The following is a 27,921-nucleotide window of genomic DNA, read 5'->3' on the forward strand; positions in this document are numbered from 1 at the left end:
TCCCGCCGCTCGCCCCGCCGCTCCCCGGCCTGCTCCCCGCGCCTCCCGCCGGTGCAGCCCGGCAGCCGCCTGCCCCGAGCCCCTTGGCTATTGCCCCTGCCCGCTGTCGCCCTCGCACCGCCTCTGCACCCGGGGCTTGCTGGCACTGCTGGCACACAGTTCTTCCACCGGCAGAAGGGGTTTCTTCCCAAGAAACAGTATTTGCTTTCGGGAGAGTTGTAATTTTTCTCTGTTCAGAGGAGGGATTTGTTGGGGAGGGAAAGCCCCCGTGTCTAGTGCAAGCTCTGTCCCTACCAAAAGGCCTGGCTGCACAGCCATGCCTCTGCCTGCAGAGTTTGTGTGGCGGGCCAGGGGCTGTTTCCCCATTTCCCCTGATGCCTCCTTTTGTAAAGACACGTTAATCCTCGCAAAATACCCACCACCAGAGAACACTCTGCCCACTCCGGGTGCGCGTGTGTGGGCACAGCGTGTGAATGGATGGTTGCTCCAGGTACCTGGCTCCGGCGAGGAGCTGTGCTGCTTCTCCCACTACCCCCACCACCCAGCTCACCCAGTTACCCCGCCGTCATGTCCACCTCCCCCCATACACCTTATCCAGCCAGTTATTTGATCCAATTCAATCCCCAATGCAAATGTAAATAACTACAAAGTATGGAAAAATGTTACGCTCCTTTTCTGAATGCTTTTACACCATACTTTATACAACAGGCATGACTAATGTTGAAAGGGTAAAGTTGTTTACTTTTAATCAAGATTAAATACAAAACTTTAAAAAGCTCCTCCCTTCCTTTGGATGAAACCCAGCATTTTTTCCCATTTGGAAATTGTCAAACAGTGGTTAAACAATCCTTTGGCAAACAAGTAGTGCCTGAGGGAATAAAGCATCGGATACATGGGGAGTGGAATAAAAGACATTTCTGTTCCTGAGGTACTTTTCTATGCGTTGCACAATGAAGTATAACATAAAATCTTCAAGCCTTGTAAGGTTAGAGAAAAGGAACTTCCCATGATTATATACACCACATGATTTGATATTCCAGTCCTTTTGAAAACCTACCAAAATCCTTTCCTCAAACCAACCCTGTGCTTTCAGAAGCTGGGAAACCAAGAACCTTAAGGAAAATACAAGGTCAAGAAATGCAATCAGAGAGACACAGGGGTACATGCACAAAATTACATCTCTACTGTGTTTTAACATTTTCCCTGAGAATTTCTAAGGACTCCATGGCACAAGTGAACAAGTGAGACTGGTTGAGGTTTGTTTCTTAATTCATTCCCTAGGTTACCAGTGTAAACTTTAATTAGGGCAACAAAGAGCAGAGCGGCTGCGGGTGAGGCAGGCTTTTCCCAGCTCATACCTGAATCCCGTTGTGAAATACCAGCCATTCAAAACACACAGCCTTTCTCTCCATCCAGTGACACATGGAAAATAACCAAGTGCTGTCAATATCAAGTTTGGGTTGGAAATTAACCAAAGGGTTATGCTAGATGCTGCATGTAAAAACTTTAGGCAAGGAGCCCAGCGTTCAATTTTAAAGAATGAAATCCTTTTATAATAATGAAATATTAGTAAGCAACATTTCAGACACCAGGAGCCTGTGATCCAAAGACACAATCCCTTTTGTTTCAACTAGAATAGGCTGGCCAACCTTCACGGCCCAGAAACAAGGCAACAGGGTTTTCAATAGGCCATGAACCACAGGCTAGGTGTCTCCCAGGGTGGAGGGCCAAGGGGAAGAGCCTGAGAGGACAGTGGCACCCTAGGGACCCTGCTGCTCCATTGTGGCAAGACCATGGGAGGGATTCGGGGTTGGGTGTGAGTTCAACCCAGACACACTATGTTTAACTCTGCTGGCTTGCTTTCCTTTGCCGCCAGAAGTTTAGATTATGAGGTGCTTCTGCCGCCAGGTGTAATCCTTGGCACAGGGGCTACCTTGGACATCCCTTGGCTCCCGAGCCAGAGCCTGGCCACCACAATCTGGAAGTAGAGGTCTTCCAAGTCCCTAAAGGGGGCCTACAGGAGAGCGGTAGAGTCAGTTTTTGCAGGAGCCTGTAGTGATAGGACAAGGGGTAATGGCTTTAAAATTAAAGAGGACAGGTTCAGATGAGATATTAGGTGAAATTTTTTGCTCTGAGAGTGGTGAGGTGCTAAAGCATGTTGCCCAGAGAAGTTGTGGATGCCCCATCCCTCACAGTGTTCAAGGCCAGCTACGATGGGGCTTTGAGCAACCTGATCTCATGGAAGATCTCCCTGCCAAGGCAGGATGATCTTTAAGGTACTTTCAAATGCAAAAGGTTCTGTGATGATTCTATGATTGTCTGGGCTATATCAATGCTTTTAATTTGCAACAGACACCAGTGGATGTTGTGGGGAAATCAGATGCCATTTGCAGCCTGTAATGTAAATGTGAAGCCTACATTTGGATTAGTGTTTGTGTAGAAGTAAACAGGGCTCTCCCAAATGATCATCCTCTAATCAACATAAATGGCAACAGTGGTGCAAATGTCAGGGATGGCACTGTAGAAGAGAGGACCATGATGGAAAAAAATAAAGGACCCTCAAAGAGCTGACCAAATTCCTCTTAATATGAAATCGTTCTCCTTAGTTTTCAAAAAAGTAAGAAGGAGATGGACAAGCATTCATTTCATTAATGTTAATTAAGGGGCAGTACAGACTTTGAGCCACTTGTTTTCCTACCTTCCACATTGAAAGCTAAAGCAACAGGAACAAATAAATAGCAAATAAATCTAATGTCTCACGTTAGTCGGAGGAGTCACGCCAGCTGTGTCTGCTTGGAGCTCTGCAGTCTGCTCTTCTTTTCAGACAGGCTGGCTGGGGGAGGCAAGCATGGGAGGGCACAGATGTGAAGATCTGCTTCTTTGGGTAATATACTGCTGTAACCAATTTTGTTGGAAATTTCTGCAGGGAGGAATGGTCTTCTGGGGATCAGCATTACTTTTCATTCTGTGGTTTGCAGCTTCCTGAGGTAGGGAGAGGTAGTGCATACTTATCAACCAGCAACACAGTCTCCGAATCAGGGAAAAGCAGAGAGATGCCACAGTGAAATGGACTTCAGATGCATACTACTGGAGCTGCCCCAAGTGCTAGAGTAGGATGTTTGATGGGTCTTCAGGATCTCTTCAGCTAGAAAATCAACCTCCTTGTTTTTCTGCATGGTTATTACGAGAGAAGAGCCAATTTGCTCTCTGATTTGAACTCACCTCAGTCATCTGGTTTGAAAAAAAAAATCCATTGCTAGGGTTTTCATGGAAGAACTTAGCCACTTGTACAAACTACCTGAGGGTTTGACTTACTCAGCTTATTGAAAAAAGGGGTTGTAAGTTTCCTTTAAGTGGTTAGGGGAAAGAGTGGGAGGTAGAAGGTGTGGGTTGAAAAATTAGTTACTAAACATTGAATAGACTTGCTGTCTGGAAGGGCTGGAATTGCTGCTGAGTGCCCAGAAAGCCCTAAAGCTTGCCGTCTGGCAATCTTGTGGCTGAGCATTTGCAGCTTTTCTGGGAAGCAAAACTTCCAGACAGCATGAGCTGTACGTGTGCACCCAATTGCCATGGAGCATACTGTGTGTGTGTGTGTCAGCCTGGGGAGCCAAAGCTCAAGGCTGTGGAAATAATTCCTTCTCGTATGGGAAGGAGATGATCCGCTTACCCTCTGGCTGACAGCTGTCTTTATGCCACTGCACCACTTGGCCCATACAAGACTTTTGGTTCCCTCACAGCAGAGTGGGAATACATCTCGTGGAAATACATCCAGTTTCAGTGTGACTGTGCTGGTTAATGGGAATAAGAAACTGTGGCAGGTCTGTACCTGGGAAAAAGGCTCTGGTCTCAAATCAGGCTGATGGAGCTTGTTCAGATTTGAGAGCTGTTCAAGAAAAGGAATCTCAAACTCAAACCCAGTAGGAAAGGATCTGCTATTTTTGCTCTGGAAGTCCCAGTGAAATGGGAGATAATAAGGGGTTGTAATGCCACAACTGAATTAAGAACAGCTGGGAGAAGTCTGAATGCAAATGCAGCATATTTGTATTTACCTTGACAGAGAAAAAAAGACTATTGCTAATTGTTGTTAGTCTTTACATTAGTATTGCACTGTTAAGTGCAATATTATCAGGCACATATCCCTGTGGACCTGTATAAATAATTTAATTCCTGGCCAGTTTCACAGAGACCTTCTACCTCATCCAGAAGCTCTTGATGAGCAGAAGGAAGGTGTGAACTGTTGCCTCTCTCCTTACAAGAAACATCCTGATCCTTATCTCAGGTGACTTTAACAGAAGCTGGATTAGGCCTGTAGCTCATCATCACAGTCAGGATTCCACAGGTTTTCAAATTATTTTGCTAATTGCTCTCCCTCCCCTTTTTTCCTGAGTACCGTTCCTGCTCACATACTTGGAGTTATACTACTCACCACCACACACTTGCTCTTTCAGATTCTTCTCAGCTTGCTTTGATTCTGTGCTACACTCTATTTTTGCACTTACCTTAAGCTCATGATGCTATTGTTAGTCACGACACATGCTAGTAGAAATATGGAGAATTTAAATGTGAAATTTTAGTAAATAACAAAAGAAATGTAAAGAAATATTCAAACTCAGGGGTATATGAATCTGTCCACACATATTCAGCTCTGTCATCTATGATTTTCAAAGCAGTAAACAACTATCAATATCAAGACTCTGGAAGTCTGAATTTATCTGCTGTTATCAGATTCATCTCTTCATTGTGTCTCTCAATCTTTATTAAACTACTGCAGTCCATAGGCACTAAATGGCAGTGAGGCCCTGGGAGTGTTCTGCCATGTGCTCATCTCTGTTCAAACAGATACTGAATTCCTTGTAACAATTTTAAAAAAAACCCTCCTAAATGAAACAATGTGTTTAAAAATTATTTACTATGCTGTTCTAAACTCTTTGTTTGAGTGTAGTCATACAGTTAAACAAAGTGTTTCAGAAAACTTTTTTCCTTTAAACTTAATTATTTCCTTTCTCTGCTGTCAATGAAAATATGTGAGTTCATGGACTGCGCTTCCTTTTTTGTGGCTGTCAGCTCCTCACCCTCATATTGATGCAAATGTAGTTCTGATTTCATTGAGGCTGCCTCAGAAGAGTGTCAAAATACAAACAAAACAATTTCAGTAGTGCAAAATCAGCTGAGGTGTTCCCTTGCTTTTGCAAAGTCAGAGCTGTGGCTGTAAGAACTTGAAAGGTGCTTTTAGCTTCCATCTCTAGGGCAGACAGTGCACAGATGCTGTGATATTCCCCTTGCACAGAGCATTGCAGGAGAAAAGGAAGCAGAGGAAGAGAAAGTGTTAAAAAGGTAAATATTGACTCAAAGAAAGGAGACATAAAGGAGAATGTTGGAGAACTGTAAATGAGCCACAGAGGATGGAGAAAAATTCTTCAGCAACTGTAATTAGGTTAGATTTCAGAAGTAATTGCAGTGTTCCAGCATCAGCAGATACTGTAGGCAATGTTTGCCCTCAGCTCTGTTTGCTGAGAAGGCGGTGAGTTGTTTCAGCCTGCAGGGCCTGATCCTGGTGTGGTGGCACCGACTGCACACAGACACGAGCCCAGTGAGGCAGCCAGTGTCCTCCCTCTATATGCCACCGGGAGCTGCCAGAAGGTTTGCAGGGAATGGAAGTGGTGAGTGCAGAGACCAAAACACAGTGGCATGTGTGGATGCAAACACTTAGCCTGAGTGAAGAATATGTATTTAATTGAGCTGCTGGTGCAAAATTGTGTTAGCAATTTTATAGTGAATAAAAGGTGTTTAAATGTCACCAGTGTCTAGCTGATGCTGGCCCCTCTGCAGAGGTCATGGCGAGGCTGGGCTAGTGCCTACCTCCTTGCCACAGGCTGGAGCAGTAAGTGGGTTGCAGGAGCTGCATTGCCCTCCGGTTCTTTTAAGATATGCTTCTCCTGTGTAAAACCAGATTATATAGGCTTTCTGCAGGGAGAATAGATTTCACCTTTAAGTCTTCTGCAGACATTTTACATTAGCAGTTCATGCACCATCAGAAAATCAATTACCGTTGGTATTACATGCAGATGAACGGTGCAGAGTAACAGAGAATTCATTTTACACAATGCTTTTAATAAAATGCTAAATAGAGCAAAATATTTTCCAAAGGGCTATTTATAGGATCTGTGTAGGAAGTATGTCTCCAAGGGGAAGTTTGCACCTTTGCAAATTGGATGAGGAGTGAGTCTCAGCCTTTTTAATGCTAACATTGGTCAAGCACATATTTCTGCCAGTCTGGACTGAAGAGGAGAGCAGTCCACCATCTATAGAGCAAGGGTTGTCACTTCACGTGGAGAAACGCTTTTTCTTTTAAAAACAAAAGTTTCACAGTCTGTGTGGTTGTAGTGCCAGTTGTTGCAAGACCCTAAAAGAACTGAATTACTGCTTCATTCTTGACACTCTTATAATCTTTTCCTGTTCTTAATGCTAACACATTTTGCTGATTAGATTTGCTGCATGTATTTCAGTAAATCATTTACTTCAGCACCTCTTTACAAACAGACATATCTGCAATAGCAGTCCTACTCCTACTTGAGTTTGGGTATGTATCTGGGCCAAAGAAAGGGACTCAGGTAGTGGCTTTATCAGGAAACAATTAGGAAAATAAGAACAGAAATGCAGGGCCAGACCAAAGTATGCTGCCTCTAAATGTGGCCAGAAAGAGAAGTCTGAGGAAGTGAATAAGAGTAGCACAAGCATGCACTTCCCTGGAGTGCTTTCTGAGCTGTCAATAGTTTATGCTCAGGAGCTTCCCATATGGCCATGTAACCACTATAGGCAACATCTTCCTGCAGGGAACCCCACAGCTTAACTACACACTTTATGAAGAGCCATCTGGTTTTGCTCAATTTGAACCTGCTGGCATTATTTGGTACCTTTTTGTTCTTGGGTTGGAAGAGAAGGAGAGCAATCAATCAATCTCTCTCCATCCTCTTTATGTAATTTGTGGTTCTATAGACATGTGCCATATTCCCTCTCAGTCATCACTTTTCCTAGTATGGAAATTGCTCCATGTTTTTGATCATCCCTGTGATTCTTCTGTCAATATTTTGCACTATATTTCCTTTAAGGTGAGGATCAGGACTGCATGTAGTATTTAAAAGGCAATCCAAGTGCACACACACTAAATCTGTACAGGTGCATGATGGTATTCTTGCTTTTCCTTCCCTAATATTTACTAGCACAGTGCTATGGCTCTTGTTTCTTTAAGGCCTTCTGGGATGCATAGTACAGTTCAGTTATAGGAGCTCAAGAACAGTTCTTTCCACTTACCTTTTATTTTTTAAATAGCCTGGCTGAATCCAAAATAATAGAAATTTGTCTTAATTTATCTACATATTTAGCTGTATTGAAAGAAAAGAATGGCTAGAATATTGCTAAAGAGAAAATGTATTCTTATTCATTGTAACTTCCAAGATTTTTGAAGGGACTATATTTAAGTATGTATGGAAAAAACAGCCATGCTGGGAGGGGAAGGGGGATCAATCACAGAAAGCTTGAACAGCAAAAGGAAGTGCTTCGAAATGTTCTAAACTTGTGAAAATAAAAGTGTGACAGGATAGAATAGAATAATAAAAAGAAATCCTTTGACAATTTCCTTGCAATAGAATGTACTCCCTTCTTTTAAATATTTTTGTTAGAGCTAAAACCGATGAAACCATGAGAACAACTAAAATAGATGAATCCTTCTGCCAGTTGCTATTGCAATCTATTACTTGCAGGAAGGAAGCCTGTTTATTTAAAAATATCCTCCCTGCCCTTAAAGATGTAGCAAGATGTTTGCATTACTTGAAATCGGTTGTAAATGTCTTAATTATCTGGTTCCTTTTTCATTTTGCAATCCTTGCTAGGTGTATTATTATAAGGCTTACAAATTTAATCTAATCTGTGTTTCTACTACTAAGTTGGACTGACATGGCACTATAGAAAACAAGCAGTGATGACTTAAGTTTCATTCCAATGGTTCCTACTTTCAGGGTAACTGATACCTATTTCCCACTTGGTTCCACCAAGCAAACCACAAAAGCCACCAAATTCCCCAGCTGATGCCCACCCTCAGGTTTTCCACCATTTCCTCCTCTAGCACTGGCCTGAACTCCCTGTCACCACCCTAGGATTAGTCTGATAACCTCAAGCCAAGTGCCATGGGGTACAAATATTGAACCCATGCCTTAAAATACCTTTCTAAGGTTGTGCCTAAGTATCTCCAGCTGCTTTATGAGAGCGAGTGAAATGGTCTGAAAGCTTCATTTCAATTAAAATAAGCTCTGCTCCAGGTCTTCTTGGAATAATCAGCAGTGGCATTCAACTTTCAAAAGCTGATGTTAATGCTGTATTGGCACGAGTGTGCTGGCCTTCTCTATTTCTGAGAAGCACAAACAGCTCTGGTCTGCATCACACAAACAGAACTTCATCTTTTCTAAACCTTTGATCTGCAAATTTACTACCCTTACCTCTTCAGCTTGGCTTATATACTTGGAAGTCTTCCATGGAGATACAGACATTTCTCTGGGGCACGATGAGCTTTTGACTTTTGCCTTTCTTTGATTATTTTTTTAGAAAGATAGAGAGCAAAGATCTTTTCTGTGAACATGCTTGCCCCGGGCAGCCACTATTCACAGTGGAAGCTGAGTAACATTTTGCTATTCAAACAGAAATCTGAGTGTGTTGTACAATTGCAACAATACGAGACTGACATGGCAAGGTGTCATGGAGCTATTCATTCCTGCCTGGCAAAGGAGGAGGCTTTTGGAAAGGCAGGTAGAGAGAAGTGTATTGGCAGTATATTAGCAAGGCATGAAGCAAGGGTGAAGAGGCCATTGAAAAACATGTGGGGCATTGAGAAGAGGAGAGAACAGGAAGATGGGATGAGATGCACAGAAGTCTGGTGGGAGGTATGGACAAAGAGTTGCAGGGATTTGGTGTGACCTGGTGATATAAACACTTTGCTGAGGCCCAGGAGACTTCAGCATAAATCTGATGTTCAGTGAGCTGCTTTATTGCCACTGGGAAGTCACTTCACCTCCCCACCCCTCAGATTTCCCCCTCCATCCCTTCCTGCTCATCAGATCAGCATCAACAAAGAATTGTCAAGAGAGGGAGAAAACAAAGATAAACTGTGCTCTAACTGAAAGATGAGGACATGGGACCTGAGTCAAAAGATGACATGATTCTGTGTGGTTTAAGGGAAAGGGATGAGACAACTTTAGCTCCCTTCAGAAGTTCTGACATTGTTATGTTCTAAGCTCTAAATGCAGAGACATGATCCTGGGGATGAGGTACAGAACGTGCAGCACGCAGCCAGCATGACAAAATCATTGCCAGGTACAGATAAATGTAGCACAGCCAAATTACATAAACCCCTCTCTCTTGGTCTTTAGCTGCTAAAGAAGGATAGGGCATTGAGAAACCCCTCCTGTCTGATGGGGCAGAGCACAATGAGCTAAACTGATCCTTTAATAATACTCAGGGAGAAACACATGCTGATGCTGCTTTGTGTTTATTTTTTGTTTTAATAATCAAAATCAGCTATGTCCTCGTGGATGCACTCCAGATTGTTTTCAGTTCTCATATATGTGATGATACTCCCTATCATGCACTGGTGGATTAGTTTGTTTACACAAGCTTGGCACAGTGAGGAAGCACTGCAGTCTGAGCCTTGGCTCCTGACCATATTCTCCATTGAAATGGTACCACACACCAATACTCTGGTCCTGGGTGCTGCACTCACATCCCCTTGGAGCCAGATGTCAATGACAGGACTCAAGTTTTAATCAGTGTTAGAGACTTTCAGGCAATGACTCCAATGCATCTGGAAATTGCAAGCTGTTTATGTAAACATAGCCATAGTGTACCTGTTTTCAGAGAGGCAGTATTCAGGATTTTAAAAAATCCTCTAAAATCAGAAAAAAAGCTTATGTGCAACCTCAGGAACTCACTTAGTTGTCAACAGCTACTCAGGCTTCATGATGCCAAAATACTGTCCCTCTCTGTACCAAGAAGGGAGCTCCCAGCTGACATCATGAAGGAAATGGAGCAAACTGTATACATCTTAAAGCACTGAGCTCTCCTGAAGCAGTTGTTCCTTTCACAGAAGGAAGAGCTATGGACTGGTGTAGGGGAAATCTGAGACTCCTAAACATACTGAATCCATCCAGCATAGAATAATTATAACACTATAGACTTTAACTGAAATTATGAATGAGTGTAGCTCCCCATTCAAAAAATCCAAATTGTGTCTATCTGTCAGCTGGGTGTCTAAGTTGCTGAAATAGCCACTGGAGATCTAAAGACTACAGCCAATGAAGCTAGGGTAGTTCAGCTAAGCAAGTGATGGAGTTTACCTTCTAATAATATGAATTTTCTCTCTTAACTATTCCCTGTTGACTAAACTTCCATTGACTCTAATGGAAGCTTAGACATGTAGCTCACGTAGAGATATCTGTATTGCATTCAACTAAATTTAGGCATCCCTATAAGCACTTAAATCCCCCTCTATAAAGCTTATTAGGTCAGATTCATCTGGGCAGGTGAGTGGCCTTCTGTTCTGCATGCATTACTTCAGTGCAGAACTTCTCATGTTGTCAAAACTGAACATTGAAGTGACAGGTCTGAAAACAGAATGAATTGCTTCCGAATATGCTCTATATAGATGAAATGCATTTGAACTTTCAGATTCCTGAGAACTAAAATGAAATGTCTGAAAGAACACCTGAATGCACCGTCCAAAGAATATGATCCTGAAATTGAGGCCATTAAAATAACAGGGCTGATTGCCACCAACACTTACCAGAGATGCTGAACTAGACCAGAGTTAAGGTCCATTCAACCTCATACACAGTTTTCAGTGCAGACAGTCAGGAGACAGTCCAAAAAAGAGTGATCCTTCTCCTTCTGTGGCCCCAAAACTGCAGCAATCAACCACAAAGTACCACTTGGGTACTTTGTACACTGAAGAATGCATCCAGATAACTTTGTGTAGTGCCCTTGTGGGCTCTCCTCCATGAAATAATTCAAACCCTTTTGGAATCTGTTCCTGTCTTGGAACCCCTCAACATGCACTTCTTCAGGATGAGAAATTCAGGACCTACTGCTGTGGCACTAAGCTCCACAATTTAAATATGCTCTGTGCAAATCCTTTGCATTCCCTTGATTTTCTTCAGATGTGTTTCTCAGAGGTGCCTTTTTCTAGCATTGGGTGAAATAGTGAACTGCCTTTCCCCACTCACCTTCTCCATTACTTTTCAGATTTTATAGATGTCTATTGTAGTCTCTCTCTGCCAGAACAAATGTTGTTTATAATGGCTGCAAATGTTTGAAAAGACACCAGTTTGTATGATAATCAGTTCTAGGAACCTAAGCAAGAGCTCACTGTAGAAAGACACCCGTAATGAATATAAAATATTGAGGAAGAAAGATAATCACCTTCAGAGAATTAATACTGGATTTTGTCCCAATAAAGTCCTTTTTTTTGGTCAGACACTTTTAGTCCATGAGTTGCTGGTTTCTGTGAAACAAGATGGAGGTTGATGGGAGTCTCTTTCTCCACTTGTTTCGGCTCTCACACGAGATCCAAGGTATGAAATCCTTAACTGTTTACAAAACTTCTTCAAGCTGAATGCATTACTAGTGGTATCTTTAGCTTGCATTTCTAAGGAATGAAGAAATGAGAAATACTTGCAAATGCATATTGCAAACCACCACTTTAGATAAAGCTTGTATGTAATTCATGTTAACTTAGTCTTAACAAGTTTCAGTCACCACAGGATATTATGTTTAATAGCAAGTCTTAATACAGCCGTAATAAAATGAAGAACCATAGCTGTCATTAACTTGCAGTTCTAGACAGAGGGTGTACATGTCTTGGTTCATATGCTGAGGAAGGTCTTCTTATTTTAGGTAATTTTGGTAGATAAATGTGCTATTCAGTGATAAGGAGAAGATACATTATTTCCATTGTTTTATTATTCACACATTACTTAATGCAAGCTGGGAAAACTAACTAGACAAATTTCAGTTGAATTTTACAGTAAATACTTTCAATGCATTTAATAGATCTACTGAGCAGTACTTACAAGTGATGATTTCAGCAGTTTAACAGGAATATAGACTGAAAAATTGAGTGCATATTACTGAGAGGAAGATTGGAAACTGATAGATGAGCATGAGAAATTAGTACCAATAAATGCAGCATAAATTACTGACAACTCAGTCTCCTGTAGAACACAGATTTTTCATCATCTCTGAACAGAAACTCCAGATCTCAGATTCTGTGTGCTGGCATAAAAGCCCTGTTTATCCTACATGGTTCCTGTCTCTGTGTGTGTGTGTCCAGTCTATCACTGAATCACAGCTTTCCCCTGAACCTGTTATTTTGGGACATGGTATATTATATGGTAAATTTTGAGTGGAGTGGGAAATGAACCATTTAAGAGAAATTATTTTCCTGAAGCACCTGTCTTTCTTGCAGTTTTTCAAAGCATGGCCTGGTCTGGAAAAAGCTCCTGGTTCAACATCTCACATACACAGTTAAATTAAAATACTTAATTGTGCAGAGCATTAGTCAGTGCTGATCTCCTGGGGAAACAGGAACTTTATGAATGATGTCTGCTTCCCACTGTGAGGAGTAAAATTACACTGCTTAAAGAATATATGTGTTAAGCACCTAAGGCTGTTTAGAGAAATCTGAGATCCCATAATAGACTATTATGGTATTGTGAAAAAGAGTTTTGTGAAGCAAGGTATTTCATTTGGAAGCTAAAAAGAAGAAACTGTGAAATAAAATGGGACAAAATAATTTTTTATTTGCTGATAAGCAATTTGCTAATTAAGAAGAGGAAAGTGATTGGGTTGAGCTATGCTGATAAAAAAAAAAAACACCTTGGAATTAGAGTCTTGCTGTATTTTGGAGGCAAAAATGAAAGCACGTTTGCAAGGGTGCTATGTGCATCTCAAAAGCATGCTGATGAGTGTCAGCCCATGAACAATCCAGCCCAAGTGAAGTGGGCTACCAAGTGCCAGAGGCTACCAAGTGAGATACTGGGAGCAAACCTATGGTCTGCAAGCATAGGAATAAGGATTTTCTGATCAGATTAGGATGTGAGTACTTTGGGCTCAAGTAGATAATCATGCATCTGTATGCCACTTTACCAGCAAAGGGGCTCTGCCTGCTCTTGGGACTGGAGCCAGCAGGCAGCTCTAGTTGGAAAGGCAGGGCTCTTGCAGAGCCCTGAGCTAAGGCATGGGTGCCTTCCTCCTGTCCCCAGTGGTGGTGGGTCTGGTGTGCCTGGTGTCAGAGGACAGAGGAGCACAAGTACTTTAGCCAGACCTGGCTTGTTGTGGCCCTGGCTCCTCCTGGGAAGCAGCCTAGTGCACAGGTACCTGCCCAGGAAATAATCTGCTTTTGAGCCACAGAAAGACAAGGACAGAAAACAGTAAATGCAAGGGAGGTGTCAGAATCATGCTGGTCTTTGGTTTTGCTCTATCTTTAGTTCATAGACCTACCAGTCTGCAGTCCTGATACTGCTTATTGCATATTGCAGGGCTGATTCTTTCCTGGGTCCAACCTTGAACAGAACACTGCTGACGGCAGCACCATTGACATTTCCAGTGACAGCAGTGCATGTGTCTGTCATAAAGCCTTGGGACAATCCAAACTTGGCCATTTGGAAATGCTGGGGTTTTTTACAGGGAGAAAGAGAAGAAAAGGTTTTCACTGGTTTGTTTTGAATGTCCAAGTGACACTACTGGGAACAAGGTGACGTCTCAAGGAAACAGAAATCAGAAAATCCACATTTATAATCCCACTTCAAGCCTGCTTTAAACACTGTCCAGGGTAATGTCTATATCAATAGGGATCAAGCAAGAAAGCTGTGCAAACACACCTGTGCTCTCTATTAATTCCCACTTTGACCTGCAAGTCAGGAAAAGTGAAAAAATACTAATTAAAAAAATCCTGCTTGTGTAAACATTGTCTGTAAATATTTTATCAGCTTATTTTGTTTTACTTGTGGAGCATGATTAGAAGAAGTAAGGGTAGTAGCAGAAGGAGGGAGAGAGTGGGGGAATGTACCTGCAGTTTTCAAAAAAACTATCAACAACTTTTCCATAAGGCAGTTTTAAGCTGCAAGTGCCTTCAAAAATCTGTAATGTGATTTTCCAAGTGGTGTGGAAAATGTCATCCAAGTAAAATCTGTAATATTGCTTTAATCTCAAAAAATGAAATAATAATGTTTGTCTTCACTGTGTTCGATCCAATCCTGCACTCCTTTCCAGAATGAGTTCCTACCAGTTTTAGTGATCTGGGCCCAGCAATGTACATTTGACTTATCAGTTTATTTACAGCTTGGATCTGTCATTGCCATTAGGTATCTAGGATACACATTTCGCACACATTCAGCACATAAAGAACATGTACTTGTAGATATACTTTCATTGAATATGATAATGTAAGGATCGTTATGCTACCTAAAGAAATACATTTGAATTGCATACGTCTCAAGCTACCCTCCAAACACCAGATAAATACCTTCCAAAAATAGCATCACTCATTTTTCACAGCAGGTGTCATTCATCAGGTATGAGGCTGCATCTAAACGTGTTAGCAATAATAATTCAGTTTGGTATGTGACTCCAACTCATTACCAGCAGCCCCAGGCACTGGAGGCTAGTGAAGTCACTGGAGCAGTGCAGAAATACTTAATCCTATAGCAAATATTTAGTCCTATGACACGAATATTACACAAATATTGATCCTGTAAGTTAAAAAGACTCAGAAGAACCTGGCTTTTCTCCTTCATCTGTCTGACGTGTCTTGCTATTTGCTCATCTCTGTGGTCCTGTTTGCAGAGCTGGACCAGCTCCAGGCTGCCCACCTTACCTGATCTGGAAGGGGTGTTGGGCACAGGAAAGGGAGAGATGAGGGACAGATCCTACCCCTCCACAGGCAGGACCCATGGCTCAGGGAGCTATGACTGCAGCTCTCCCTGTGAACAAAGGATATTCCAGGTGTAGGATGGCCCAGTCCTCGATGCTTCTCCTGTCCCTCCTGTAAGATCTACTCCCAGGCAGCAGCACCAAAGTAATTTTTTTGAAGTGGGGATGATGCCCTATTGCTGCTTGCCATGCCTTGGGTACCTTGCTGCATTGCCATGGAACACGGTGGTGCCATGGAACACGGCGGTGCCATGGTTGCTGTCACCCTGAGAACATGGCGCTTGGTGTCCCCCACTTGCCGTGCCACCGTGGTGGCAGAGGATCCCTGCCAAAAGCCATTGCTGGCATCTCCCCACTACATGGGCAGTGCCAGCACAACTAGCAGAACTGCTGATGAGCAATGCCACCACGCAAGGGCTAATTAGGAGTCTGCAGGGAATCTTGCTGCGTGTTTCTGCTTAATTTGTAATATTCACACTAGGCCTGACAGAAAGCCACTGAGGGGACAGGAGCATTTCCAGTGGCCTTTAATGTGTTGTTTGCCCTGGGACACCGATAATGACAGCCCCGTTTGCGCAGGCAGTGAAAGGGCCCTCCTCAGGCCCCACCAGACACCAGAGCCCGTTGACCTTAATTAAATTTCATGGCACACTTGGCTCAGTCCTGCAGCAATTGCTCAGCCTTTACTTATATGCATAGGCTAAATGGGAATGCCCTCCTAGGCAGCAGTTCACAGGGAGCTCAGGGTATGATGAGACCCTTCTGCGGTGCCTTATTCCTCTTTTCAGAGCAATATGCTAAAGATTAATTTTTTTAGCAGCGTAACAGTGATAAGCAATTGCTTTTCTGTTTATCACTACTCACCATTGTTACAGAAATGTTTCCAAACCTTGCTTACGTCTGGTGTGTTTGTGGTGCTGCACAACACAAACGGCAGGAGCCCCTATCTTCATCCCAGGATGTTGCCACCCAGACACCTGCTGGTTTTAGTTTGAAATCTCAGTCACAGACACAAGACAAACTGAGGTATGGCCAGGTGACAAGTGCCAGGCATGGACAGTCACCTGTAGATGGTACATGAGGAAGGAGCCCGACCCCATCCTTGTCTGTCCCATTAAGGATGCAGGGCAGCTTTGCTGCTTGCCTGTGCCAAAGGGAAGGAAGGCTGTCCTTTCCACCAAAACCACAGAGCAAGTGGTGGAGCTACTGTCCCTGCTGTGTCCCACCACCTGACTTTTGCAATTGGGAAGCATGAAGGAGAGGACCAGGACTGGATCCCTGTCTGGCAGGTGGAAAGAGACACCTGCTCAGGTGATGCAGCGATCCTAAAGAAGCCTTTGTCCTCACTCATACTTAGAGACCACAGACCTAGAGAGGAAACTTTCTCAGTAAGTTATGAGGCTTTATCCTCCCCCAGGGTCCCCCCAGGGTCCCAGGAAATACAAACAAGGTCACACTAGCTCTCCTGACATTCCTTTCCTTGGGTCTTCTGGAACCAGAGATAAATTCCCCAACAACCCTTGAGGAGTCAGAAAAGGAGTGCTCAGACTTTGATCATTTCCTTGAGGAGAAAAAATGTGGAGAAATGGGCAAAAAACTGTGTGCAATGCTGAAGGGACAAGTGGAGGGTGAGAAGAGAAAAAGGTTATAGTGAGGAGAGAACAAGGAGAGGTGAAGAGTGGAAGGGATGGAAAGCAGAGAACAAAGGGGAGAAACCCTGAATATTTGAAAGAGCAGGTAAATGAGGGAACGAGCTGAGATTGGAAAGAGAAGAGGAGCACTGACTTGAGAGAGACACGTAACAAAGGGAAGAAAAAGGAAGTCTTAGCAATATATTAAATAGGAAAAAAACAGGGAACGAGGAGCTAAAGAAAGACACAATCAGAAAGAGAAGACTTCCTTGTTGAGAAAGAGAGGTGAGAGCAGGCTGATTCTAAGGGGGGAAAGTACTGAAATCTGAAGAAATACATTACAAGAAATACATTACACAAAAGCAGAGGCATAAACTGTAATAGAGAGCAAAAGAAAATGAAGTGAAAAAAGGAACCAGGTGGAACAAAAGGAAACAGTGCATGTAACATAGTTTTAAAATATTAAAAGTAGAAGTTTGATTTAAAAAATATTGCTGAGCTCATTTCTCTCTTTAGAACTGTACAGTATGAAGTGAAACATATGTACAGTCTGGCATTGCTGTTCAAATCCGCTTTTAATGGGTACAGATAATAAAGCTGGTGACCGTTTAAGAGCAAATGCCATTACAAGTGATGACCTGTAATCCACTGTAAACTCTTACCCTCTGCTTACACAAACAGACCTGCTTGAAATAAAGAGACTTTTATTTTTGCTCTTTTCATGTGGAGACCATTGGTCTCCTGACCAAATTTCACTTCCCAAATGACAAATGGTTAAAATGCTGTGCTGCATGGTCTATCTAGAAAGAAAACAGTTTTATTTCATGTCTCCACTATTAAGGAGATGTAGTAGTCTATTCCATTTACTACCACTGAATGGCATGTGGAGGATTACTGAACAATTTGGCAGAGGGTAGTTTCTCTTTCAAGCGATAAGGTGGTGTGGAAGAGCTGCTTGTTCCCAGCACAGCCTCCAGCCAGCTTCCTGGAAGGCTCCTTGCTCCTCCTCTGCCTGCACAGGACCAGAATTGTACACTGTGCTGTGCAGGCAAAGGAACAAGCCAAGCACTTGAAGCTACCCAATGCTGTCTTGCCTGGCATGACCTGAGCACTGTGCATGCCGAGGTGCGACTTACACATTTATAAGAGATGGGCAAGAGCATGTGATGGTGATAGTTCTGGTGAGCAAAGAATGCAGAGCCCTTCCTCCTGCGGGGAGAGAGGTGCCAACCCCAAAAGGAGAAGCCAAGGCCATAGTCTATGCAGTGTCCTGCCATTCCCTGAAGAACATATCCTTGGAAAACAGTGTGGTATGTCCTCACTGAGCGCTGTGCTGGGCCATGGGCCTGGAGGTCAGCTGCAAACTCAGGTCTTCAAACCCACGCTAATGTGAAGAAAATGTAGTGCAACATGTAGAATGGCTTTATGCACGTGTGATTTTTAACCACTCCTCCCAAGCTCACCAAACTGCTACAGCTCCTTATGCAGTAACCAAATATGATCATATTGCTTGGCAACGTTGTCCTTCTAGAATCAACACTTCTACAGTCACCTCTGCCTCTGTCCTTCCCTCCTTCTCCCACTCAAAAACATCACCCACAGTCTGGCTCCCCATCTCTCACCAGAACAAAAAGCATGCAACCTCTCCACCCTTTACCATGCATGCTGCAGTGCAAGTCCGAGTTAAAAATCTAGTTTTAATGTTGTTTTAATCATCACTGGACTTGTGAGTTGATGGCAAGAGATTGTAACAAGGATGGACAAAAGACATAGAAACCCACAAGAAAAACTAATGATGAATCATCGTTCGAAGGGTGAGTCATGCCTGAGTGCATGCATATGTCAAGCATGAGACTGGCATAGCTTCACTTGATTAACCCAAATCTGCTTTGTTTAAGTCTTCTCTTGCAGCTCTGCTTTTAAGGAAACAGTAACACAAAGAAGTTGTACAGTGATTTTTTTTTATCTATGGGAACATTTTGGTGGATCCCAGCAGAGAAGCCATGGCTGAAAGAAATACCCAGTCTCACTTCTAGTCCCAAGGCAGGGTCAGTTGCACTCTAATTCCTTTTAATAGAAACCTTTCCATAGGTTGTATGGTCTGCTCTTTAAATTTTCTGGAGTTGAAGATTCAGGCCATTCCCATCCCCCACTGTAGATGCAGACATCTCACAGCTATCACTGGATTTACAAGGAGAGGAGCAGCTATCATTTAACAGGGGCAATTTTGAGACCACACACAAGGCTGTGAAAAGAACCATCCTGCTTTCAGTGCCCCTGCTCTCCTCGGGACCCCTCACTAGTGACAGGGGACAGCTAGCACTGTGTATTTCTATGTGGACATCCCTGAGGGCTGCCTGACCACTGGTGCTGCTGTGAGGGATGGGGCAGGGATGCACAGCCACACCAGCAGCAGCACAGGGTTAGGTCAGTGTGGAGAGACGGAGAAGCTGAGCCCCAGGCTATCATCCATCGTGTAGTATCTCCAGCTGCACTTTGACAAACACATTGAGCTTACACGAGTCGGAAGTGATGCTGAGTGAGGTGATGGTGGGGCTGCAGCTGCTGCCGGCAGGGCTGCCCAGCGTCCCCAAAGATTAGCTGTTCCCTTCAGGCACTGTTCTGCTCCGTGTCCCGTGGTGAGGCTGATCTGCTGTTAGCATCCCTGCTATCAGCAGGGCTACCTCGTGGTGGCCGTCAGAGGTGGGCTGAGCACTCGGCTGTGTCCCTGTGTTTGTGTGACACCACAGCTCGGCAGCCCGAGCTCATTTACTGTTGCACTGCTGTCCCGTTCAGGTGGCTGCTGGACTGCTGGCATCACCAAAGCTCTGCCAACATTTTTCTCGAAAGCTACCAAAAAAAAATCACCCAAACCCTATTATACTTGTTTCTATGTTTTTGGATAATAGGAGGGGAGATCTGCTTCATGACAGCAGAAACTGTGTTGCAACCTTCCATGATAGGCATGCAGTTTTCTACCAAATATATTTATTTATTATATAGGAAAACGCTTGTATTTTAACAGTTAAGGATCATGGGTCATTTACTGCATTGATGCAGAAGGATTTGGGTTTTGTAACTCATTTAGAAAAGGGTTCAATGCTGGTAAATGCACCAAATTTTGCTAGGCAGCCAGGTGGTCTGGAGAATTCCTGATTTCTAGTCAAGTGCTGAGCTGCACAAACACAGAGATAATAGCATGTAACTCTTGCAAGCATTTAGCCATTGGCAAACAGCCGCCTACCAATCTCTTTATGAGATTTATTTCTCTCTCATGGTTTTGTCAAGGAAACAGTAGTTGTTGATAACATTCAGAAAAACAGAGGTGCTATTTAATGCTGGGGATAGTGAACAAGCCAAAAATCCATTGTAGAAAATCAGCTTGTGTGAACATCTGACATTTTAAATCATTTTATAGATTATATGTGCCCAGTGTTTATAATTCAGGGAATATTTATTACCTGAATAAATATTCCCGGTATCCCTAGAGCTATAGGCTTTGTGGTTCTCTGATCCCTAACCCTAACCCTAGTGCCAGCTTAAGCCTGAGGTACACAGCATAATGGGTGGCCCAGATAAGAATGGTGTGGAGGCAGCAATGTTGGTGCAGTGCTGTGCTCCCTTTGGCATGACTTTTCCAACCCCTGTGGAAAAGTTTTTATTTTATCCAAACATCTCTATTCTAACAGGCATTTCACATAGCATTCATACTGTGGGTTGCAGCAACATCACTCATCTTCCTGCAGGCAAAACTCTGTTTTGTTTTGACAGTCATTCCTGATGCTTTTTCCTTTTGCAAAAAAAGGGCTACTTTCCCAAGATAAGACTTGGGGCAGTCATGAGAAGGAAACAAAACTGGAATGCAGTTTGCCCTGGTGAAGCATTTCTGCTTTTCCTCTTTCTAAGCAGAGCTGGATCATCACTCCACAAAGGGTCAAGCTGGGCAGCCAGTGCCAATATCTCTGTAAAATTGAAGCACCTCACTTTCTTTTCTCAAAACAAAAGCACTGCCTACAGTCCTGAGCCTGGGGGAAAACCACTCCTGACAGCTGAGCACAGTTGCAGCATGCTGCAGCTCTGGTGCTTGCTGATTCCTTTTGGAAGGGAGAAAGGGGAGACTGGAAAAATAACACTTGAAAATTTATTTCAGTACATCAGAGAAAGCTCCATCCCTCCTCACCTGCACAACTCCAGCAGATTCACCCTGCGAGAGGCAGCTGGAGGCCACGTACCAGGCGAGATCCGTGCTGCAGCATAACATTTTGCCTTAATTTTGGCTCACAGCCATGAAAGCACCCCTATGAAACCATCCCTACAGGCTCGGCAGGCAGCGCACGGCTTAACGCCATATTAAATTGCCTCTTTCATTCTGCGCAGCACAGCACAGCAGTATTGGCAGAAAGAAGGAAATGTAAAAGCATATCACATGAGTCAAGGCAGATTCTGTACTGCAAACTTGCTTTCTCCATTAGGGTAGCTTTATAAGGGCTGATTGGTTCCTCTAGGGAGAAAGATGGGATTTGGCACTACAGTGCTCAAGTGCTTTCTCAATAAGAGAAAAAACACTATTACGGCCAACTCTTATATCAGGGCTGGTACTGAGTTTGCCTTAAAATTAGGAAACTGCATTTTAGGTTTTTGCTTCTTTGCTGCTTGTATTTTCCTCTGTAGGGATGCTGCTGTATTTGGGAATTTCCATATGTGTTTGTGGTGTGGACCAACCGGTCAAATCCAATTTCTGCTCAAATTTGAAGACAGCTTTTCACTCCATCAAAAATAACCCAGATTCAATACCAAGAGCATCATAGTCCCTCAAATGCATACTTTTCCCTCTGAGTCACAAGTAAAGAGCAGTCTTTAGGCATGTCCTAAGGACACTAGTGTACATCATCAAACAGCCCCAAACCTGACAGAATGGTGTCAGTTCAGCTGAGGGAACAGCCTGCTCTGGCTAAGCTCACAGCAGGGAAAGGAAGGGATTGTGGCAGGTCACTGTTTTCACACCAAGGCAAGGACTTCTCGGGCGCTTCAAAGCTTGGGTTTATACCCTCCATACTTCCTGGGTTAATTTCCCCAAACAGGCACCACTGAGGATTGCAGACTTGCCCTGGCTCTGCACACCTCCAGCCAGAGCAAACAAGGAGAGAAGGAAGGAGGAATTACCCTGGTGATCCCTTCTGTGATTCCCCAGCAGCTGCAGTCCTCAGCTGACCCCGGCGGGGAGAGACTGTGAGAGTTACACTGGATTACAGATCCCAGCTGCTCTTAACCCGGGGGCAGCCGCGCTGCCTTGGCCAATGGTGCAGCAGGAACTGCCTGCATGCATGGCTTCATTGCACCCAGGCAGTTATTTATGCAATCTTCCTCAGTTCCCTTTGCCTTTCTTTTATCCCTGCAAATCCTTACTATGTCATTGTGTGGCAATAATATCATTGCCACTAATCTTGAGACCGTTTGATTCTTACGTTTTCTAATTCAAGTGGGTGGCTCGTCCTGGGAAGCCCGACAACTCAGCAGAAAAAGGAGTCTGGATCCTGATGGAAGCTGATGGTTCTTTCCTCTTCTCCTTCCTACATCTTTTGGTACAAAGTGAGAGGATGCAATCAGCATATCTGGTCACCAGGGTAGTTCCCAGTGGTTGAAAAACTGTCACAAAGAGCAGCATTACTGAAGTGGATTACCTGAGGGTAGCTAGGACCTCATACCTTTTTCTGTTTGGATCTGCCTGGGAATTCACACGCCTTGTGCACAATGGATCTTTACTTCTTTCAGGGGAGAATGGATGCATTACTCCTTGCCAGTTTTGGAATATTTATATTTGGTCTTCAAGGAAAAAATATTTGTACCACCTACATCACTTCTGTCCTGATAGCTTGTTGTACTGTATATAGCTTTATTATATAGGGACATACATCACAAACATTTACATCCGTAATTTTTGCCCCTCACAGCCCGCCCCCACTGCAGCCATGCATGACCAGATCTACCCTGTGAAAGAAAGGTAGCATTGGAAGGCTCCAGAAACAGGAGATCCCCTCTTCCCCCACCCTTATGCCTGTCCTAAAGCAGCCCTGGCTGTCTATTCCATGCACTGGGAACAGTCCAGGTCTCTATCTGACACACACACACACACACACACACACACACTCCTTTTTACTTTTGCAGCATAAAGATGTTCAGTGCTCATGGCAGCAGAATTCTTAACCTACATGGGTTTTTCTGCCACGACTGAGGGTTTTGGGCTGCCTCTGGGGGGAGACTCAGACACAAACTCCACAGGCTAGGGGGAACTGGGGAAGAAAGCAGAGCCCTAAAAACCAGCAGGATTTGGTAGAAAATTTGTGTCTGGCCTCTTCCTTCAGCTGAAGTCCCTTGAAGGGGAATATTTTGGCTATTTTTGAGGTATCCCTAATAAAAATAATGTTGAAGGGTTTTCTGGTTGTTTGTTTACTTGTTTGTTTTATTTTTTGCTATTGGAGCATCCAAGTACATTTTACTCTGCCCACACAGAGTTCTTCTAAAAATCTAGTATTTGTATAATACATAGTTGTACTTAGACCTGTTATTATTCCATAGGTTTTTCAGAGATCTCTGTTGCAATTTTCATTACCATAGAGCTGAATCTGCTTCATATAAAATGAATGGAAAATATCCATTAAAGCAATGCTAAATTAAATAAATTTTCTATAGCTGTTGAACATATTATTTTTTAAAAGAATCTCTGAATTCTATGAGCGATGATCAGATGTAGGAATGAGCATTTGTTTAACACTCTTGCTTTATTTCAGAGATTTACATAATATGTACAAAATTAACAAGTGAAGTGTTTTGCACTTCTTCAAGGGCTTTTCTTCTGTGGATGCTACTGACTCTATCTCACACTCATCACCACACCACAAGGTTGTTGGGAAGAACAGGAGAGGCCAGTTTTCAATGATGAGTTTTGCTTTCCTTTCTTCAAGAAAGGCCTGTCCTAAGTTACAATATAGTAACCTAGTATTTAGTATTCTATTACCAACAGCTGTGGGGCATTAGCTGTTATCTCCTGCTGTGACTCACCCCTGATAACAGCCAATGGGCCATCAAGAACCAACCACATGACTTGTGGAATTATCTCATCCTATTGTGAGATGCTCCACCCAGGAGGGAGGAGCCAAGCATTCCCACCTGGTTATAACCTGGCCTTGGAACTGCCCAAGTCAGCCCTGTCTACTGGGTTCCCAGAGGACAAGAGCTACCACTGGACCTTCAGGTGGAGACCAGACCTTCCACAAGATCACTGTTCCAACCTAAGTACTTCACTTGGACTGCTATCACCATCCTGGCTAACAGGGTGTCAGGTTGTATGTGACTCAGTCAGTGTTTTATTTTCTTGTATTATTGCACTTATTTTTAATTTTCCTATTAAATTTATAATCCTGACTTGCGATCTCCCACTAGTTAGTTTTCAAACTAACACAAGACCTAACCCATACAATGGGCAAAACTAAGAATCCAGCTGTTCAGGGCAGCATTTATGCACATGCTTATCTTTATGCCTCAGCTGTGAACAGACATGAGCAAAGTTACGGGGTATTGCTGATCCACAGCCTAAATTATCCAGCATACATTTTGCTCCTGTGCTTATTTGAGTCATCCCTAACCTTACTGATTGATCAAAATCTTTGTGTGATAAGTGAGTTTATGTTGCTAAAAGTGCCACATTAGAAGTCACCAAGACTGACAGTCTTTAATTCCCCAGAATATGGGCCAGGTCCATGCTCTGGCTGTGGGAAGCGAGGAGGGCGGAGCACTGCAGACCTGGCATGACCTGCCGGCAAGCAGAGGACAGGCTGGCTCTGTGCAAATCAGTCCTTCCAAGTGCCATAAAGTCATGGTGCTTATTAGGTCAGAAATCTTGAGCTGGTGGAAACAATTTCTGCCAGTGTACGCTAGAGCAGTCTGATGTGTGAACACCTTCGCGTTATCAGCAGCGGGCAGCAAAAAAATAAGCCATTTTCTCTCCAAAGGCAGTAAAATGCCCTGTGGCCCTGGCTCCTTATGCAACCCCTAAGAATGGACCACAGTTTCACAAATTTGTGAATTAGGTTACCTGCTGTCAGAAACAGGAACTCCTGCATAATACCCTCATTAATACCCACAGGACAGAAATGAGTCTGCTATTCCAATACTTTCTGTTAAATAAAATCTGTCCCTGCTTTGGTTAATACACTGGATATTTAAAACTTCTTATTCTTAATCTGTGTTTGTGTGTTAGAGGAGTAGTAGCCAACTCCAGATGACAGGACAGATGGAGTTTTACAGTGCATAAAAAAATTGGGTTCTCGATAATAAGTCATATGCTACACTTGCACATTCTTCTACACAATTAAGATATTTCCTTTAACAATCAGCAAAAGTGGAAGAGAATTGGCACCATAGCATTTTGACATAGCTGTAATAAAACTGTAGAGCTGAAACTATGGAACTTGCATATTTTTCCCACAGGATGCTACCCAGAAAAACAGATTTAAGGATGTATGGTATGCTTATCAGGATATACTGCAGCAGAAATTGCTCCTCTTTCTGGGTCAGAAAGGACTCTTTCAATAAAGAAGGCTACTCTAGCTCTTGCTCTGCACAATGGGCTCTGAGACAACTGAGTTGATTCAACTTCCAAATGCAGGCCTCTCCAAAGATGTGCAATAGGAAAAGGAGTGTAAAACTTGAATTCCCTCTATGTTCACCCCCTTTTAGCAGCTAGAATTGGATGTTGCCTTCACCTCTTAGCCTTCCAGTTGCTCCCTCTTCCAAATCAGTAGGAGAGGAGGTTATCAGTTCCCAGGGAGCAGGACACACTCCCTCCGCAGCTGGAGCTGCGATGTGTGACTTTGTTGAGTTTCAGATCTAGATAATAACTAAAAACCCCTCACAAAGACTACCTAAAGATTCAAGAAAAGACATTGAAGGCAGGTTTTCAACATCATCCAATGTAGGTCTGGCAGCCACTGAGCTATTCCTCAAGCCAAACCACACTCTTTCTGTAAATCTGTATCTTTTTTCAAGGAAGTTGTTTCCTTGGAGATCACCATGACCCGGAGATTCCACTTGTGTTTGCAACAGGAAAAAGAGAAGAGTAAAAAGCTAATACAGAGAGAAGGGTTTGCTAAAATGGCTTTCATCTCCTTACTAACTGCATTGGTTAACCTGAAAGGAAAGCTTTTGCCTACCTTCTGATCAAAGATTTTTTGTGTAATAATGATATCTTCTGGAGAGTGATATTGCAGCCACAGGACATTGCATTATTAAGTGAAGGAGGAACTGGGTCAGATCCTGAAACTGAAATTGTTTGGAACTGGAATCGTAGCTGTAAATGCCTTCATCAAAAAGATGGAGTGCAGCAGCCATCAAGTACTTCAGTGAAGTGTGGCACAGTATGTGTTCTGCCCCAGCCAGCTGCCACAGGATGAGCAGGAATGTTACCTGCTGCCAGTTTACACAAACATGCAGCATGGCAAGTGAATTAATGGACATCTTCTCCTCCACCCTCATGAAATCTTTGCTGAGACCTGTACTCTGAGACAGCCTGTTCCTTGTGAGGATTTGCAGGAGCAGATGTGGCAGTCCCAGGCCAGGCCAAGGGAGCCTTTACTATGTGCATTGGCACAACCTCTGGTCCCTGAGCAGCACTCACTGCATGTATAAATCCCAGTGGATGAAGTCTATTGTCCAGTGTGAGAATTTCTGATTGCCTGGAGATAAATCCCCTCTGTCCCTTGACAAAATATATTCAGCCTCATGGAAGCCACAGAAGCAGAAAACTTTCACTCGAAACTCTTTCCCGTAAAATGTCTCAGAGCTCAGTCAAGTGCTACACAGATCACTCTGCTGATGAGCTCGGAGCAATCAAGCAGAGCAAGTAAAGGGCTTGCAGCTTCTCAGAGAAGACCTTCAGCATCATGAAGATCTGAGTCTGATGCTCTTTCCTGTACGTCCATAACTAAACAATGCTGGAGTATATGATTTTTATATGATTTTCTTACTGTTTCTACTGATATTTAAGGCTTAATTACTCCCTCTGATGGCACTAGGTTAGGCCATTTCCTCCCTTTTATATTTGCATAAACTAGCAGATTACAAGTGTTGTCAGGAATATTCCAGAATCAGTGGGTGGGGAATCATCTCCACACCGAGATCCACTGGTCTGAGCTGTAGAGAGACCAGTTAACAATGAAGTAGATGTCTGGGAAGGAAAGCCAGGGGGCCATGGAGAGGAAATAGCTCCTGGAGCCTGGAGTTCCTTTCCTAAGGCACCCCATGCAATGGCTCTATCCTGTGCCAGCCTTTTATATATCTATTTCTTTTGCTCAAGAACTTTGTAGCACAGCTCAGGCCTAAGGGCAAGGCTTATACCTGTGTTTGAAAATAGTCTTTGCTAATAAACTGCATTCAGGCAAGGAATGCAAGGGGTACATCTTATGATATACTCTTCAGTAGGGCTGAATACTGAGTTTCAGGTAGCCAGATGCTAGGTCTCACATAATCTCAACACACTGCAGTGGGAAAGGATGAAATCTTTCAGAAAAAAAAAAAAAAAAGGATCTGTAATTATTCTTGCATTTTCCCCTTCAGAACTGGCTGAAAAGGATCCTCTCTTTGGAATCTCTTCATTTTCGAAATATTTTTTTACTACAAAGAAATATTTTGATTGTAATAATTCAGAGGTGAGGACAGAGATCCTTTTCAGCAGCTATGGGTTACAAGGGGTGGGTTACTTATGCTTTTCATCTTATCAAGCAGTTTTTGAGTAATTCTAGTGAATATCTGCTTTTCCATGGATTTGACTGACTGCCTTTTCTAACTGAATCATACTCAGACTTCCTGTCATCTCTGAATATGTCTATTTTGGTGATAAAATGCAAGTGACTATATTTATTTGTGGAGAAAGTAGGTCAGGGTAAAAGTTGTTAGGTGGACATTAGAAGCTGAGCCATTGGAAGTACTTGTTGGTTTCTTTTACTATAATTTTAAAGTTTTTTTAACACTTCCAAATATTCTCTCCATCTGTAAGCATTTTTAATTTACATTTACAATATCATTATGAATTTGCTATTTATTTTCACCTATTTCTTGCAGAACCATGAACATCTGAGGAAGAATGAGAACTAAAGATGGATCCTGATGGATTCTTGATGACTACTCGCATTGGGAGTGTATGAAATCTGTGCATTATTGCTTTGTTCATATGTAAAAAATTATAGGGGATCATGCTGATGGTAAACTGAACCTCAGAAGCATAAACACCTGCATAACAGACTGCTATGGAAACATCTACCAT

Source organism: Lichenostomus cassidix, chromosome 1, assembly GCF_008360975.1.
Source record: "Lichenostomus cassidix isolate B80296 chromosome 1, HeHo_3.0, whole genome shotgun sequence".
Lineage (NCBI taxonomy): Eukaryota > Metazoa > Chordata > Aves > Passeriformes > Meliphagidae > Lichenostomus > Lichenostomus cassidix.